Source organism: Mixophyes fleayi, chromosome 2, assembly GCF_038048845.1.
Source record: "Mixophyes fleayi isolate aMixFle1 chromosome 2, aMixFle1.hap1, whole genome shotgun sequence".
Taxonomy (NCBI): Eukaryota; Metazoa; Chordata; class Amphibia; order Anura; family Limnodynastidae; genus Mixophyes; species Mixophyes fleayi.
Window position 1 is genome coordinate 265,871,780 of NC_134403.1, and position 19,698 is coordinate 265,891,477.

At 39.6% G+C, this 19,698-nt stretch overlaps 1 long non-coding RNA gene across 1 annotated transcript; it reads right to left on the reverse strand.

The window, feature by feature from the left end:
• Window positions 1–15,021: 15,021 nt before the first annotated feature.
• On the reverse strand, window positions 15,022–19,383 carry LOC142140387 (uncharacterized). Its single transcript, XR_012688444.1, has 3 exons — window positions 19,354–19,383; window positions 17,784–17,943; window positions 15,022–16,210 (listed from the first exon to the last, which is right to left on the reverse strand). It is a non-coding gene; the product is annotated as an uncharacterized LOC142140387 (long non-coding RNA).
• Between the last annotated feature and the right edge of the window lie 315 nt (window positions 19,384–19,698).

Here is a 19,698-nt window from a genome sequence, read left to right on the forward strand (position 1 = left end):
GCTCAGTAATTATTTTGGAGGGGTGCCTTGAAAAAATTTGGAGACTCTAAGGGTGCCGCGAACTGAAAAAGTTTGGGAACCACTGCTCTATAGTATTAACCTTTTACTCTTTGAATTTTATTAGACTACTTAGATGAGATAGTCTTGTATACTGTATATATTTATACGTGTCTATGGCCATATTCACTGTCTATGTTATTAATGGTTAATAAAACACTATTATTGAAATGTATACCTAGCGCTCCTATTTTTTCCTTTTTTGGTATATTCTGTTTTTATAGGTCCAGAACCTATTAGTGACGCTGCTGGTCTACATTTCTAAGATTGATACCTAGCGCCTAATATTTGTGTGTTATCTGTTGCTGATTGGCCTTAGACAGGAAGTGCTCATTTCACTTCCTGTCTGAGCAGCTTGGAGTGATGCAGCAGAGAGCAAGCTAAGTATCTGTGTGTCTGTCTGTCTTCCAGTCTTCCATTGTGCTTGGAATTTCAATTCACCAATGCATATCTCCCAGCATTTATAAATGGAAAATCGGGCCAAAACAAACTCCAATATGATTTACGTAACGCACACCCTCAATTTACACTCACACACTACCCAAATCTGCCCATTCATTAATTATAAAGCCCTTCACACTTCCCTCTAACTTGCCCCTTTCAATGTCCACAAATAGCTGGTATGTCCCCATGGCACCCACTCACCATAGATGGCGTGAGTTGTGGAAAACATGCTCTTTAAATCGATATTGTCCTGCTTAAATTGGAACAGTGGAGAGGCATGCTGCTCACACTTCAATAAATACAGCAATAAAGAGCAATGCACCTAATATTGCAGAACATGTAGACCCATAATCAGCCCTGAGCTCAATAATAATATAAATGGCAGAGCATTGCAGAGCTGGGGTCACAATGTGTAACTTGATCTTGGGGCTGAATTAAATACGTTTAATTTGACCACAATATGGCAGGACATGTTTTAATGCATGGTGCTACATAATGTAGGAGGATACCCCTAATGTAATGCCATAGTGTGGGTGCATTTTATGATGTTGTAAAGGTCATTATTGATTTATTCTGTGACCTTAGGCAAGCATATATTTTATGTTCTAACATAAAACATATATATGTTATTACAATGCTGCCCTGCTTCTATATTTGAACAGCCAGTTTGCCACTATGTTTGATTGACAGTATAATTCAATACATCTTGGGATATAAATTGCCCTTTGCAAATGTAAGAGAAGTAATTTTAAGCAACACTCACTTTTACCTTTGCAGTCTGGGTGGGCTGACTGCAAATGTAGACTTAACCTCATGTGTCAAACTCCCATTGACCAATAGATTGTAAGCTTGCGAGCAGGGCCTTCTCACCTCTTTGTCTGTTTTCCCCAGTTTGTTTATTAGTTTACTATGTTTGTCCCCAATTGTAAAGCGCTACGGAATATGTTGGCGCTATATAAAGAAATGATGGTGATGATGATGAGGGCAGCAGGGGGCTTGTGGCAATATAATGTGTGTGAGGGCAGCAGGGGGTTTGTGGCAGTATAACGTGTGAGGGCATCAGGGGGCTTGTGGCAATGTAGTGTGTGTGAGGGCACAAGGGGCTTGTGGCATTGTAGTGTGTATGAGGACACAAGGGGCTTGTGGCAATGTAGTGTGTGTGAGGGCACAAGGGGCTTGTGGCAATGTAATGTGTGAGGTAGGTAGTGGCTAATTAATGGGTATTATTTTGTTTGTGGGGTGATGGTGAGGCAATTTAATTTAATAGTGGGGTTGGTGCAGACTTATCAATGTAGGTTGGGATGATTAATTTAATGTTGGGGTGGTTTGGGCGCTATTAATTAAATGTGTGTCAGAGTTTTGGAAAAAGGATTGCTATTTCTTAAAAGTGAATGCAAGTTATTTAATGTATGGTAGGAAATTGGTTTATTTAATAAATGTGATTACTATTAATTTAATGTTGGGGTTGTTTGGGGGCTGTGGGTCTTTTTATTAAAGATAAATAAAAATATTTTACAGTCGGCTGGTTACAGGAAAGGGGCACTAATAATAAAACATGAATTGTTTTGATTTAATGTCGGACTGCATAGAGGCAGGGAGGCCTACTGTGTTCACTCATTGCTAATATTTCTATATGTCATGTACCTATTCTATTTCCAAACAGGGAACCAACATGCCAGGATCCAGACAAGCACAACTTGGACCCAAGCATCAGCAACAAGTATTTAAAGCGGGAAAAAACAGGTAGGAGAGAGCAGGACATTCTGCCAACTGTCCTGATTCTGGTGGGGTAGGCCTGAGTTTAGGGACTGACCCACTAAGTCAGGACTTTGTCCCGACTACAGGTACAGTTGGGAGGTATGTCCCACTTCACACTGCTCTACTCATGAAGGGGGAGCTGCCTGCACCTAACACTAGTGCACACAGTATTGTCTGTGTATTTGTCTAAAATTATAGCCATAGTGCACTTTAGGGGCCCCTCTGTCTAAAGTGCCCCGGGACCCCCAGAGCCTTAATGCAGCTCTGATCCCAACAGCTTGCTCTGTGTCCTTCTTGTTATGGGCAAATTCTCCAAACAGTCAAAAGCTCAATTACTAAAAAATGCTACATTTAGTAGCTTCCTATATTTCTTCCTCACTATATATTGCCACGTTATTTAAATACCACTGTTTTGTATCATTAGACTGGCACTTGAATGATTAATCGTGTATTAGGAAGAGACATCTGAACTAGTGGAGAAAAAGCTGGGTGCTGCATGACTCTGAAGAGCAGACCCCAATAAACAAATATAATTCTTGCTTTTAACATCCCAAGTCTTTCAATCTAAATGCAATTGTTTGAGAGGAAGTATCATTGACATCTTTAATAAGCGGCAACATAACAGGGTGTTCTGTGACTCTGAGAAACACCTTACAAAAATAATATATTTCTTGCTTTTAACATCTCAAGTGTTTCACTCTGAATGCAATTTTGTGAGGGGCAGTATCAGTGACATCTTTAGTAAGGAGCCAAAACACAGGGGGCCTAATTCATCAAGGCATGCGTAACCCCCATTCAGAATGATACGCATGTATTTAGGTTTTCTGTACTCCAGAATTCATCAAGGATCTCATGATATGTTGCTAGATAAACTCGGTGGCAACGCCAAACTGGCATGGTGTACCACTGCGACTGACTGCGGAAGTGTTCCGCTACAGAATACAGTACACCTGTATGGTTGAGTACACTAGACATTTCTATTGCCTGCTTGTTATAAGTAGGATGGTTGAACAGGGGAGCTCTTAGAAGCAGAATTTGCATCATCTACCAGTGTTTTGGTTTTATGTGAATCCTAATAAAGAAATGGAAGTTGCTCAAATCAATTTATAGGCTATAGCAGGTGCATGAAAGGGTGGGGTTATCCTAAAAGGAACAAACACACAGAGAGATCGCCCAGCACACTGCTATAGCCAGCAACATATCTGCCATTTTTACTGTAGATAAAAATGCAAAAGTCTTAGTTGTACACATTTTACAAATGTATGTTAAAGCCACCCGCCACTCCACGGCGCTTTTGCTAATAGGGTGGTCCTAACTTTAAACAATGAGAGTCCCATTTATTTGGGCCATACATATGTGTTTTTAAATTGAGAGCTAACTTACCAAAGAGGTACCCTGGAAGCCTCCAAATAGCAATCCAATGTCAGCACTCCCCCTCAACTACTGACACCAACATGCCTCTCAGATAAATAAAGAAATGGAAGTTGCTCAAATCAATTTATGTGAATTATGTGAATCCTGCAATATATTTCACCCTTCATGTAGATGACCAATAAATGGTATTTAAAATTATGTTTACACCGTGTCTGTGTTTCATTTACCAGCACAATTGTGGCACTATTATTATTTTTTTACTGATTTATTTATGGCGATATTGTGACTGTATCCTAAATGATGATAATGACATAATCAGTGTTGGACTGTGGTATGAAGGGCCCACCAGAGAAATGCAATTGTAGGGGACCATAAAATATTGTTTGTGCAGGATGGGCTTAGCCAGCCAGAGGGGATGAGGCCACCCACTAGAGGGGGCTTGGTACTATTTAATTAAATGGGCACCACTCTAGCTCCTCAGTGCTGTGCCCCATCTTCCATTTCAACTGCTTTTTCAAATCCCCCGCAGCCAGGCTGATGTTGGTAAATAAGTCATCACATCATTCAGACAGCAGAAGATTTGAAAACAAGGTCTCAAGTGGGATTATTAACTACTACCAAAAGAAAATAAATAAATTAATAAAGTTTAATTTAAAAAAATAACATTTTATATGATACTTTATATATTATCTATATTTTAAATATTTTGTACCAGAATCTTAAAACTAAAAATATTTATAATAATAGCAATGTATAAAAATAATATACATGCACTTACCCATGTCAACTTTAATGCAATCTCTTCTTTCTTACTTTTGCTCTCTCTTCTGTTATCTCTCTTCTGATGTCTCCAGTGCAGCTATGACAGTTGTGCAGGGAGAGTGGCGTAGCGTCTGGTATGGGAGACAGGTACTGGAGGGGAGGGGGAGGAATAAGTAAAAATGACTGCAACGGGGGGAGTAAGTGAACATGTGTACAGGGGAGGGCTGAGTGAGTGAACATGGCAGCTGGGGGGGGTTGAGTGAGTGAACATGGCTGCTAGGGGGGGGTGCTGAGTGAGTGAACATGGCTGCTGGGTGGGGTCTGAGTGAGTGAACATGGCTGCTGGGGGGGTCCGAGTGAGTAAACATGGCTGCTGGGGGGGGGGGGCTGAGTGAGTGAACATGGCTGCTGGGGGTGCTGAGTGAGTGAACATGGCTTCGGGGGGTGCGTATTGAGTGAGTGAACCTGACTGTTGGGGGGTAGGGGGAGTGAAATTGTATGTTAATATAGTGTGTACGTCATACTTGCCTACTTTCAGTAGGCAACGTCCGGGAGAGGGGCGTGACTAATTGGTGGGAGGGAGCAGGGCGCCTCGGATCGCTTCATTTTGGCCCCGCCCCACGAGTTAAATTACGTTTGTCGTGGGGGCGGGGCCAAAATTACGCGATTCTCTGTGAATTCCATCATTTTAAAAAGGGAATTCCGGGATGTGGGAGAAATGCCAGCTCCTACGGGAGCCCAGGAAACTGACCCGAATTTCGGGAGTCTCCTAAACTTTCCGGGAGAGTTGGCAAGTATGGACTGTACGTGCTATGTTAATATAGTGTGTGCGTGCTATGTTAACATAGTGTATGCGTGCGTGCTATGTTAATATAGTGTGTGCGTGCGTGCGTGCTATGTTAACATAGTGTGTGTGTGTGCTATGTTAATATAGTGTGTGTGTGTGTGCGTGCTATGTTAATATAGTGTGTCTGTGTGTGCGTGCTATGTTAATATAGTGTGTGTGGCCGCAGTATATTAATTAGATGTGTGTGTGTGTGTGTGTGGCCATAGTATTTTAATATGACGTGTGAGAGAAAGGAGGATCTTAAAATAGTGTGGGAGGTAGGCTATTTACTGGTGGAGTCTTGGTGGGGGCTAATTATTTAAGGTGAGATGACGGAACCTTTAATTTAATGCTTGGGTGGTTTTGGGCTATTAATTGAACATGGGGCTGATTTTGGGGAGGAGGGCTATTTATTAAATGTCAATATGAACTATTTAATGCCGGGGCTGGTTGTGGAAAATGGTTATATTAATTAAACGTAAATGCTATTTAATTTATTGCTGGGACTGTTTGGAGGAGGGAAATAAGTTTTGATTAAATAGGTATACTGTTAATTTAATGTTGGGGCTAGTTGGAGGGAAATAGGTCTACTTATTAAATGTGAATATTATGATTGTTAGGAATGGAGGGAAGCCTAATTATAAAGCGTGAGCGCTATTGATTTAACACCGGGGCTGGTTGGAGTTTTCTAAATCTCATGTAACCACTATTTTCAAACTAAGGCATCCAACATCCCAGGATCAAGACAATAAGGAACTGAGCTAAAGAAACCAGCTGCTACAAGTGGTGAAAGTGACCAAGGCAGGTAGGAGAGAGCAGGACAGTCTGCCAACTGTCCTGAATCTGATGGGACAGCCCTGAATTTAGGAGGCTGTCTCGCTTAGTGAGGATTTGGTCCGACTACAAGGACAGTTGGGGGGTATGTCCCACTTCACAACATACTGCTTGATCTGTGTGCATTTAACAGTAGTGCACACAGTATTGCCTTGTATTTGTCTAAAATTTGTCTAAAATGATAACTGTTATGTAATAGGGGCCCCGCTGTCTTAAATACCCTTGGCCCCCCGAGCATTAATCCAGCTCTGGTTAGGGAAAGGGACACAGCCTGCAGAGCAAGCCGAGGAGTATCACAAGATTTGGTAATCTCGTGAGACAAAGAGCTTCCCTGCTCACTCTACAGGAACTTCCCACCCTGATGGATGTCAGCAGCACTAGAAGCATAGATAACTACAGTGGGCTGGAGGTGTCATAATGTGGCTGGGAGGGCATGATAAATGTAATGTTTTATTACAATATATGTATCAATGCCCCATGTTGACCACACCCCAGCACAATGTGGTCACGTCCTTTTTGGCGCCGAAGCTACGCGGCGGCACACAATTTATTTGTTACTCGCCAATGGAGGTGGGCCCCAAAAGTTCCCAAATTTCTCTTGCTGGTCCTGTACATACTATTTGCTGATACTGGTAAGCCCTATGCTTCAAATAGAGAGTCAAGCTGCACGTAATGCATTTGTATCTCACTGGATACTGTATAACAATGACCTTTACAAAAAGTACTGTAAGATTATTATCTGGAATAGAGGTGGGCCTGTGTGATTTAAATGCCAGGGCTGATTTTTAGTCCCAGTCCGGCCCTGGTGGCAGGTGAGGTACTGCAGCAGTGATGTATGGCAGAAGGAGAAAGATGGGGGGGCAACAGATAGATACAAAGGGGAGCAGGAAGACTGTGTATTCCCCAAAAAATGAACTCACACATAGAAGTAACCAAACTTTCACCTCTATTGTGCCTATTATGTAAAACGGCTTGGTTGTGTTTTAATGATGATGAAAATTCCGACACAGAGGAGGCCTACAAATAAAACCCAAATTCCCCAAAAGTCAATTTCAATATAAACAGACTTACCTCAATACTGACGCTGCAGATGCGATCAGAGATCTGCAGCGATCTGCAACTTATTCTGAATGGACACCTCTCTGGCACTACACTTTCACGTCACTGCGACCTCTATGGATATTAATTTAAAGCGGCAATGTTGGGTTAAGTGTTTGAAAACTTAACCTGCGGGGTCTCGACTGGTGCGATCAGAGATCTGCAGTGTCGGTTATTGAAATCGTGTTTTGGTTAGTTCGGAGGTTATCTGTATGTCTCGTTGGTGTCGGATTTGTAGATTACCACCAATGCAAAACATGACTCTGACACACACTAGTACATGTCTCCTACACACAAACACACACTAATACATGTTTCATACACACAAACACATACTTAATGTCACGAGCCGCATCCTGGCGTGCTCTAACAGCCAGGCACGTGCATTAGTTTCAATGCACTGTTATTCTTCCTCGGGCTTATCTCTGTGGCATAGAGTAGGAGGGTGTAGGGACATCCTCCAACACCAGGGGGAGCTCTCCTATGATTTTAATTGGTTTATTTATATATTGATACATGTTCCTGGTTTATGTTATTATCAATGCCAGTTCTAAGCTAGCAATTAATTAGCAGCCTCTTGAGGCTGATTGTCAGCCCTGTCCTCCTATTTTTTGATTGACACATCAAAGTATTTAAGGCAGGGAGGGCTTAGCCTCACTGCCGCTTATAGCGTCCAGTTTCCCTGAACATGTGTTACCCTGACCCATTGGCCTGTACCCTGGACCCCGCTGTGTTGCCTGTGACCCTGACCTTTTGGCGTGTTTACTGACTATCCTGCTTGCCTGTGACCCTTGACCTTGGTTATCATCTGACTATCTGCTGCCTTCTATTCAGCCTCCTGGCCTGCCGCTACGGGCTTGTATTACCAATTCACACTAAGTCTGGAGTTAAGTCTTGCGGGCATCTGAGTACCGGTGAGCATATAAAGTTCTAAGGGAAAGGCGGCTGCTATAGGTGAAGACCTCCACCATCTGGTTCTGTGAGTTGGTGATCAGACCGTCAGCCTAACTTAATACATGTCTCCTACATATACTTAATACATGTCATACACACAACACACACTAATACATGTCTCATACTGAGAAATGTGATTTTGCTAAGCTGACGCCATCTTGTTGCCTTTTAGCCATTTTGTTTTGTTATAGCTTAAATACAATTAGATGCACCTGTTTTGTAGGAGTAATTCATTATTTGCAAGGCTAAGCTTATAACCTAGGACATACCAGACAGGAGATAAGCCAGCCCCCCCTGGGGAGTTCTAGTGTGGATAATGAGAGAATATACTAACATCTGTGTGAAGGGAACATGAGTGGTTAAAACCTTTTGGGGCGTAGTTTTCTGTAATACGTGATTTTTGCTATATAGATAGGAACTTGTAACTAATAAAGCAGAGTTTATTTGTACACTCAAACCATGCAGTGTATTTAATTCTCTCCAGCTGATGAGCTCATAACTGATAATCTGACACTTACAGGTGAACAATCTGATATAGATTCGACAATACACACAAACACACACTAATACATGTCTCATACACAATAATACACGTCCCTTGGTCACTGTCCACAGTTCCATTGGCAAAACACCAATTATCTGCGGTGGTATATGCGCTTTTGTGCCAACAGGGATGAGGGTGGATGTCTGGCCAGGTGATGTCTCCAGGTGCCATGGCTCCTTACTAAAGGGCAGTGTGGTGATCAGATCAACATATTGTTTTTTAAATAAATAAAAAAATTTAATATTTGGTAGTGTTTAATGTTCCGTGCCAACACTGCATGTCTGGCACTAGTCCTGGGAAGGGTATTGGGCATTACATGTTTGATGCATTGCTATGCAATGCTTCATGTATGCACTGAGCACTAAACGATGGCCCCCACAATACTAGTAGTCAGCGCTGTACATATATGTAGTGCCCTTTGGGAAGCTTGTGTAGGGGCTGGTCTAAGGGGAGATGGAGAAGGATCTTTGCTGTTAAGCACCATGGGGAATAAAAGTTAAGAGAGAATAAGAAAAATACTCAATTTAAATCTAAACAGAAAAATACTGAAGCTTTCATTTTATGCACAACTTATCATAAATGCATGTGCAGTCCTCATGAATTATTTAATTAAATAGGGTGTCTATATTCACATAACTCTACATTAAGAAACTGATTGCTCTCTATGTATTATAAGCACATACTCCTTCCCAGGTACTGTGCTATTAGCAAATAACCTATTAAAAAGGTCTAAGCATTGTTATGAGTATAATAGGAGCTTCATACAAAATATTAAAGCATTTGTCCCTTCTGGCTGTAATCCTTAACAATGCCTAGACCTTCTTAATGCTTAAACCTTTTTAAGAGATAATTTGCAGTTCATAGGAATGAGTATGTTGTTATGTTATATGGAGAAAAATCAGTGCTGATTAATTAATTAATTAATTAGTGTTGATTCTTAATGTACAGTTATGTGAAGTAATACCCTCATCTAATGCAAGATACTTATATTTAATTATATCAGTAGGATGGCATTGTGCATGGGTAGAACATGTCCCCTCAATTTCCTGCGACCAATGCTCTGTAAAATAAATACATTTAATGAACTATTGTAGACACAGATAAATGGATGCTAACAATATACATTATTACACACAGTTGAATATGTGAAGATGTTGCAGAACATATAATAATTTGTCCTATATGCTAGATAAGTGTCACATCAAGATGATTGGTCTAATATAGGAGGAAATGTCCTTCCTATAGGACTATAACAGCTAAACAATTACACATGCAACCAGTGCTCACATAACATAATACATGTCTCATACACACTGACACACAACCTCTCTCGTACACACTGACATACACATGTCTCATACACACTGACACATACATGTCTCACACACACATTTGTCATACACTTACCTTTTCCTGCTGTGCTGCTCCAGCTTCCTTCATGGCAGTATGGATAGGGGACATGTCTATGCTCTGATTGGCTGAGTTACTGTGTCAGGCAATCAGAGCACAGCAGAGGCAGTGAGGCGGGGTCATCGGGTAGTGGGTACCCCTGAGGATCTCCCTGGAACCCCGCTGGGCCAGTCCAACGCTGGGTATAATGGCTTTGTGCCCATGATAGTGTGTGTTGAATGCAAACGATTGTCAACCTTGTTCATTACAATAATAGACTGTCATATTTTTTTTAGCCCTGTTACCTAAAAATGTCTGGGAGTGAATATAAAGTAGAAAGGGACAAATGTATATTGGATATTAGTTTACATTAAAAATGTCCCTTCATTATGTCATTATGGTACAAATTTAAATGAATATACTGTACGTTTGAATTTTTTTACAAAAATACACACACACCATTGTTTGGAACAATTTTATTTTACTATATAAACAAATAGAAAAATAAACTCAACCACTTAAAATTTGTCAATAAGTTCTATACTTTTTTTTATATATATATTTTGATTTTTTTCTAATAAAACAGAAAACATGGGGGATTGTCAGCAGGGTGAGAGGGGTGGGTGGATATCCAGGTGAGGGGGCTGCCAATATGGCTGTTTACTTGAGCTGTTAAAAAGAATGTAATAAAAAAAGGTTAGCAGGCTTAGGTAATTTTGACAATATATATATTACTTCTGGCATCGTCCTTGTCACTCTCCAGTGACATTGCTGAGTGCCATTGCTCACAAAGAAAACAGGAAAGGTGGCAGTGTTCTTATCAGTCTCCAGTGACATAGCTGTGTGCCATTGCTCATTCAGAAACAGGAGGGGTGGCAGTGTCCTTGTCACTCTCCAGTCTGCAGTCACATTGCTGAGTGCCATCGATATGGACTCCGATTAGTCCACAGAAGAGAAGGAGCACCAAGCAACTCCTGGCACCAGTCATGAGGATACTAGACCCTCTATGTCATCTGCTAAAGCCTATGTGCAAGTGCATAATAGTTTTAAGTAGAGATGCTCACTGACCCCCTTGTTTTTGTTTTGGTTTTGGATCTGGATTACCTTCGGGTGTTGGGTTTGGTTATGGTTGTGCCAAAACCGCCCTTGCGTGTTTTGGTTTTGTTATTTTTTACAAAATTCAATTTTTTAGGCTAAAATCACATAATTTAGGTATTATTTTATACCTATATTCTTATTAACCTCATTAACACTAATTTCCAGTCATTTCCATTCAATTTTTACCATCTCACAGGTCACAATATGCTTTTCATGCGGTTAACTTGCTGAACAGGAGCTCCTTGCATCTCTTCAGATCTCGGTCAGTTGGAAACAAAGAACCTACTTAGGTCTTAAACCTAGGATCAAGCATAGTCGCCATAACATAGTGATCCGATTTCAAGATTTTATTAACTCTTGGATCATGGCGAAGCGAATTAAGTACTTGATCTACAAGGCCAACATACTTTGCGGAATTGCTTTCTTTCATCTCCTCTTTCAGTTTCTCAAGCTGCTTTTCCAAAGGTCGAGTTAAGGGAATGACTTGGCTCAAGCTAGCAGTGTCTGAACTCACTTCACACATCACAACTTCAAATGGTTTCAGAATCTTGCAAAACACAGAAAGGATTTTCCCCTGTGCAAGACTGAAATACATTCCCCCTTCTTTCCGAATGTCATGGCTTGTGCAATACGCTTGTATGGCTTTGCGCTGTTCCTCCATCCTCTGAAGCATGTACAGGGTAGAATTCCACCTTGTTAACACCTCTTGCTTAAGTTGGTGGCAGGGCAAGTTAAATTGTTCTTGTAGCTGCTGCAATCTCCTACATGCTGTGGCAGAATGCCAGAAATATCCCGAAATTTTACGGGCCACATTACTCCTCTTATCATCCATGGATCAGTCTACAGATCAGGAGCATCCCTGTACCGGTATTGGCAGTAGTAGGACTTTCTTAACCTTGACTAGTAAAAAATGACTTGCGGAAACAAAGTGTAAAAAAGTTCAAAATCCAAACACTGTTTGTCAGTCTAAAAGAAAACATAAGCTCTTGATATAAGGATTCAGAGAATAGTTTCTGATAAGCTTTTATGAGCAGGGCCCTCTTTCCTACTGTCTAGCTACCTACTGTTCTGCTCAAACTTCACTATAATCGCTATACCTCTGAAGACATGGTATTACTGGTTTACTGTTCTGATATACTGTTTGTATAGTGTACGGTGCTGCAGAAATCTTGTGGCGCCATATAAATAAAAGATAATTATAATAAAAATAATTTGGTGATTTGTCCCAAAAAATTTAAATAGTTAACATTCCAGAAACTGACCCGCAGAGACAATAAAATTATCAGACTACGCCCACTTTCTGCTGATAGGGGTCCTTCTACTGCTGGTAATTATACTAGAATGCCCATTGTAACAGAGAGTATTCAACACGGACATGCATCTTTCTTATCTTCCCAGGCACCATCTTCTCGCTCAGACTGTAGGTCTGTCACTTCCAAAACAGCCACATTAGTGCATGAGAAGAAAGCTGAGGATAAAGAATAACTTGGGCACTCACAGAATCCTAAGGAGAGTCTAATTTCCACCATGTGTTGGAAGAACTCAGGAATGTCATAGCAAAATGGCTAACCCGGCAAAGACTCTCCTCAGGACTTCTTATTGCCGATAACAGAGCAAACATTGTGTGTGCATTACGACTGGGTGAGTTTCAACACATACCATGCTTTGCACACACAATAAACTTGGTGGTGCAGAATTTCATACAAAAATGAGAGGTCAGTGCAGGAGATGCTGTCCTTGGCCTGTAAAATTCAGCGACTGCATGTAGAACATTGCAGAGCTGCAAATAAAATATCATCTGCCTTCCACTAACTGAAGCAAGAGGTAGTATTAAGGTGGAATTCCATACTTTATATGCTTCAGCGACTAGAGCAGTGTTTCCCAAACCCAGTCCTCAGGGATCCCTAACAGTGAATGTTATCCAGGTCACAAGTAGGATAATTAGTACCACCTGTGGATCTTTCAAAATGGGTCAGTCAACAATGAATACACCTGTGCTTCAGCAAAGAGATATGGAAAACAAGCACTGTTAGGGCTCCCTGGGGACCAGGTTTGGGAAACACTGGACTAAAGGAACAACAACTAGCCATCATGACCTACACATGAAGTCATGAAATAGGGATAGGGGGGACATGATACCTTACTTTCTGTTTTATGCAAGCTACTCAAACCATTTGAAACTGTAACAAATGAAGTGAGTTCAGAAACTGCCAGCCTGAGTCAAGTCATGTCCCTAATCCCTAAACCTGTGGAAAAGCAGCTGAAGGAGGAAATACAATTTAGCAAATATGACAAGTATGTTGGCCATGTAGATCACGTTCTTGATTCACTTTGTCAGGACCCAAGGGTTTGCTGTATCTTGAAATTGGATCACTACATTTTGGAAATCATACTTGAGTTAAATCATATGTAGGGCTAGATTTACTAAGCTGCGGGTTTGAAAAAGTGGGGATGTTGCCTATAGCAACCAATCAGATTCTAGCTTTTATTTATTTAGTGCTTTATACAAAATGACAGCTAGAATCTGATTGGTTGCTATAGGCTTGTCAAACTTTTCAAACCCGCAGCTTAGTAAATCTAGCCCGTAATGTCTTTCTTTACAACTGACACAAATCTTCAAAAATGCAAACAACTCTATGTGATCAAGCTGTCGGCTCAAGTAGCACATGACACGTCCTCTGCTTGAGCTTCTCCTGCAAATACTACTGTCACTGATTATGAGTCAACCCAGGTTTTAAAGATATCTTGTTAGGCTTAAAAAAATTACCAAATATATTGATACCTCTACCATGTTTCCATCTGAAACACCTTGCATTAGGGGAATGGTGGAGGATTACTTTCATGACAATGTACAAATTAGCATCTCAGACAGTCGCATTGAATTCCGTGAGGAAAAAAAGGAAATTTCGAGCCCCTTGTACAAGCTAGCTATGGTTCTCCACCCTCCAGTGTGTACTAAAAAGAGTGTTTAGTACAGCCAGGAACATTGTAAGTAATCATCGGAGGAGACAACTTCCCAAAAGTGTAAGAAAACTGTTGCTCACTAAAATGAAAAACAAATTGTATGAGGAACACCATTGTAAAGTTAGATTCCAGTGGGGATGAACTTATATTTGTGATGATCATCTTGACATCAGTGATGAGGATGATCATGAGGGTGATGACATTGTCAAAATAGAGGAAGGTGACCACTGTTAGGCAAATGTCCATTAGTAAATTGCTAAAATCCTTATCTAGTCTCCAGTTCAGCAACAAACAGTCAATATGTTCTCTTTTGTGGGGACCAAAGCAAATCAAGCACTTCAGCCACAGGCATTCCCAGTCGATGAAATGCTTGGTTTGTTATACTATGCAAATCCTCTTTAACATATGGGTGGGAGTGTGTGCAGGGCCAAGGACAATTTCATTTGCACTATTCTACTTTATGGCCTTGGTCTATCATATTGTGTTAAATGCTCTGCAGACAACAGCTAGGCATTCATTTGTTCGCTATTCAGAAAGTCAACAATATTAGGTGGGCAATTCAGGTGTCTACAGTATTACAGGGTTAGGGATACTATTGTCGATCTAATTATACTGTCTACAGTTGAACTGTCAATGTCATTATTGTCAACTTTCCAACACTGTCTATATTAGGGTGTCTGACATATAAGATGCTTTAGAACCAAAACCAAAACAAAAATACGGATGTCTGTGCAGATCTCTAAAGTTAATATTGAAAGGCATAAAGAAGCAAGTATGAGAAAATGGAAAAAGTTTATTTTGTATATTTTTTTCAAGCAAAATTATTTACATTATGAAAACATGCAATTACAGGAATAAGGGGTATTCTTAGTAAACAAGCATAGTTTAAGAGAATACATGTCAGCAATAAAATTCAGTGATGAAGGGTGAGCAGGTCACCAAGGAAAACATAAGAATGTGATCAAGTGTTTCTAAAGATATGTACTATGCTGGTGTTAGTTGTTTTCTACAATCATTATATTAATGTGATCCATATGTTACTTTTATTTGACTAGGTGAAAAGAGCTGAAGAGATGCAACATTACCACACAATTGCATATTTTTGACCAAAAGATTATTAAGCCTGCCACCACGTCAAGGTAGACTCTTGCAGCAGGGCCCTAACCTATCCTACCTAACATTATTCTTTATCTTCTAATAATTTATTTCTTTTTTATTCAATATTTACTAAATTTTATCATAGTGTTTGCAAAAATGTTATTATATCTTACTTTATTTTAATCTATTCACTATTCTTACATCTTCCTAATCAGACCACTTATTCTCATACTGTCCTATACAATACAATATTTTACCTTCAAGTAGCTGGATTATTGACTGTTTTAATAATATTTTTTATTCTGTTTAGTTCAATCTATTTAAATTTGTCTTTTTCTGATGTATCCTAGCATATGTTATCATTATATCTACGTATAAGTGTGTTTCTATCAGTTCATTAAAGATACTTCACTTGCTACTTGCTGTTTATGTCATCTTTTATCTAAATTATTGCATGTCATATTTTACTATAATATATTATCTACCGTATAAAATGGTTTTACATTGTGTCTAATATATATGATCTTATTATATCTGGTTTTACATTGTTCCTATCATAGATGATCTTATTATATCTGAGTATTTATGAAATAAGAGTCATTTAGTTTAATCGTTTGGCCAAAAATACACCTGAAAAAAATCTATAAAAAGTCCCTGCAATCACTGCTGGGCATTGTGTACGACTATTTAATTTTATCACAGTTCTCTCAGTATCTCTAGGATGTATTTACCCTTATAATGTTGTGTCTGTATCTACATGTTTAGCTTTATACTCTATTTCTAAGAATTATTTTCTGATTAATTAATGTGAGTTATGTTTAATTGGGATTCCAGAAAAATGTTGGTATGTTAATGTAATAAAGTGTTACTCTAGGGTAGGCAAAAGGGAAATAGAAGGGCTGAGGCGGGTTACAGAGGTGACAAGGTTTTCTGGCATATTTCCTTATGGCTCCGCCATGATGGTCTTTACGTTTCCTTTGCCAAGCCCAGTGGTCTTCAGCTCTCATCACCTAATAAACAATACAAAAAAAACTGTGATTCAACATATGGAGCCTGAGGGCCACACAGATGATTTTGGGGGTCACATTTGGCTCAAAGTCTGCTGATTGGACATCCATACTCTAGAATAGAGATGCACATCTTGTGGGCTTCAAAATCTGTTTTCAGGCACTGTCAAATATGCGAAACATGCTATTGGGACCCACATTTTGTTGACCTCCATTGTTCTGGAATACAGTGCTTTTAGTTTATATTGTCAATAGGAAAATGTTGAAAAAGCTTTCCATTCACAGTGAGAAAAGCGTTCCTTTTTTAATTTTACTTGACTAAATTTTTTTTGACATTTTTCCAAGTGACAATATGACAATAGCCCGTTAAACCAATACTTTACCCTTAAGTTATTCAGAGCATAATACTAGGAAATACTAAGAGACATCCCCATCTACAGAGGGACAATTTCATTTTGTTTAACGTTCCTTAATGTTGGGTAGTTTACTGTTTTCAATTGCAGAAAATCCCCTAGAAAGATCAGTCTCCCACTTGACTTTATGCTCATATATAGTCTTTTTTACCGCAATAATTTATGATTTACAGCTGAAATGCCCATCGGTAGTTATTTAACTGTCAAATGTTCATAATTAATTATATGTAACAGTACAGTATAGTCACATTACTGCTACCTTCTGGTTCTCTACAACAGTCTCTGCTGTGTCCCAGTCTTTTCTTAGAAACACTTCCTGCACAGCTTTCTGTGTCACAAAATGTGTGCTCGTTATGGCATTCTAATTGAGCAAGGTGAATAACAATTAATAATTTTAGAGAGCTCCCTTTTATGTCGGCTTGACATTAAGCCCTACCAGGTAGGTATTACAATTAATCCACAACTTTGCCAGAGCTTCCCATATGCTTTAACTGTGTCAATAGAACCGAATGTGAAAATTATGTGCACCGATCCCCACCCACATTACATCAGTCTATAAGGAATCCCATCAAGTGACATCTCTGAGCCAATTGTCCCCCAGGAGACTCACTTATTCTGGCTGTGTGTATAGAGAAGGTGGTAGGCAATGGAGGCAGTGGGTGGACAATATGCTACTCTCAACTGCAGTCCTTATTTCTCTGCATGTGGTGCTACACTGACATAAGATGTGAGGTTGGCTTGCAGAATGTCACATGGTGTCATTAGGAAGCACGTCCCCTCATCCTTGCTACAATCTGGGAGTCAATTACATGTATTCTGCTGTACCCAGTCATTGGCGGTACAGTGCTGACAGCTGTGCGCTCACTGAGCAGTGATAGGAAATTTAAAACTAGACAAAAGTAGACCCAGGACAATGAGCCTACAACCCTGGGGCACAGTCTAGTAATTCCACTGTGTGAACATAATTAAACAGAATCCCTGTGTAAATCATAATACTTATTACTATTCCAAACTGCTTTGCAAGTTAATTTTGTTAAATTGGAGCAACATGTTGTTTTCAGATACATTATACTGCACAATGCTTATAAGAGATGTTTTTCCGCTGAATCCCATAGTGGTCCATGAATTTCTTCTACTTCTACTTATCCTACTATTTTACACACCTCTTCACATTGCTCCAGAGTCACAAGTGTTTGGAGCTGCATTCTGACCCACATGGCTTCGGTATTCTTCAGGAACATCTGGAATGGTATAAGTTGTGCAGCATAGGAATAGATTGTGCGGTACGATGGTTCTTCTTCCTCCATTTTATTTGCAAGCACCCTACAGAAACAGAAGACCATAAGGAGTAGATACATTTCTGTCATACAGCCACCAGGTGTATAAAACATGTGCAGGCTATGAATACACTGTGGTGTAGAACAGACAGAGGTGTATTTATCATAGAGGTAGAGCCATCTACTGGTGAAAATGCTCTAAAGAAATCTTGTTACCCTGCTTAATGTGTTAATGAGATTTCCACCAACAATAACCACTCCAGTATAATTTATCATATATCCAAGTATCCAACACAATCTCTGTTTTGTTAGTGACATCTCAGGATGGCATTAGTAGAAGGAATACAATGAAAAATATCATTAGTAAATAGATTTTAGAAATAGATGGCGCTGTTCTTCTGCCAACACAAATAAACTGTACTTTATGGGGGCAGGGCAGACATAATATAACATATTTCATATCTACAGGGCATATTTTTCATATCTTTATTTTCATTTTTATCATTATTCTAATAACATTGAGTACAAGGGGAACAGACAGAAATATAACAATAAACCAACAATTGAACATATATAGAAGTTCAGAACCAAACACTAGATATATCGAAAGCCTAGTGAATTATTCTTACTATATAGCTCACTAGTGGTTATTAAAAAAATATGGATCAAAGTCAAAATATATTAAGTTAGGAATACAATGGTTTGTGTGATTATTAAAATGTATGATTGCATTAGTGGAGCAGGAAATGGTAGAGAGTATACATAGAAGATGAGCAGGGGGTTGTTATACAACGGGGGATTGGGAAGGACAGAGAGGAAGGAGCTGAAGCCGGGGGTTTAATGTATTGGCAATAGATGTCATTTATTGCGTGTCTGGAAGGTATGTGGTAAAATCAGGGTTCCTAGTAACACGCGTGTGCTGGGCCCCCCGCACATGCTCAGAGGAGAACAGGGGTATCTAGAGCGATAAGTAACTTTTACCACTCTGCATATTTTTCTCTATCACAGCTGAGTATCGCTCAACTGATAAATTAATGTTGAAGCACTGAGATAAGTATATGTATATTGTCACTATAAACTGAGATTAATGATTAGACTTATGGCCATGATAAGTGTTTCAATATTAAATATACCCCAGAGTGCTGCCCCATAGTGCTGAAAGCTGCCTACATTTCTACTTTTCTTTTATAGCACATTAGGTAGAGTGAGGGGAATCTTTCTCATTATGTATTACATATCCTGTACATTGCTTTGAACTGATATCATACCCATAGTTCCTGTGTCATTTGGGGGCTTTAGTTTAGTTGAAACACAATATCCTTTATTGTCTGGACATGTAGTAAATGATTTACTTGGAGACTATATAAACCATGACCCTGGCTAAAACGTTCTTCTGGGACATATTTCATGTTGTATTCCAGTTGTATATGACTAGACAACAAGGGTTAATACTTACAGTGCGGAGTAAAAATTGACACAGGTGTATCCCCTCACAGATAGGCCGGCTCTCCGGAAGTACACCAACACCATTGCCAGTAAGTACTAGAATACAAATACCAGTTACATAGTCAGAATGGAGAAATACATATGTATATCCTCCAACAGTCCTATTGTCCATGGACTCTGTTTCATTTTCTTTGGCAAAAAGGCTGAGTTCCCAAAAATTGGCGCCATGGCTATAGGAATTGGGGGCATAGTTTTGGTGAATCTATATGTGGGCTGAGCAGATCAGAGACATGGCTTAAAATGTCCTGATTTTAAAATCAGGAATGTAGGTGAGTGTATAAACACATTACAGATA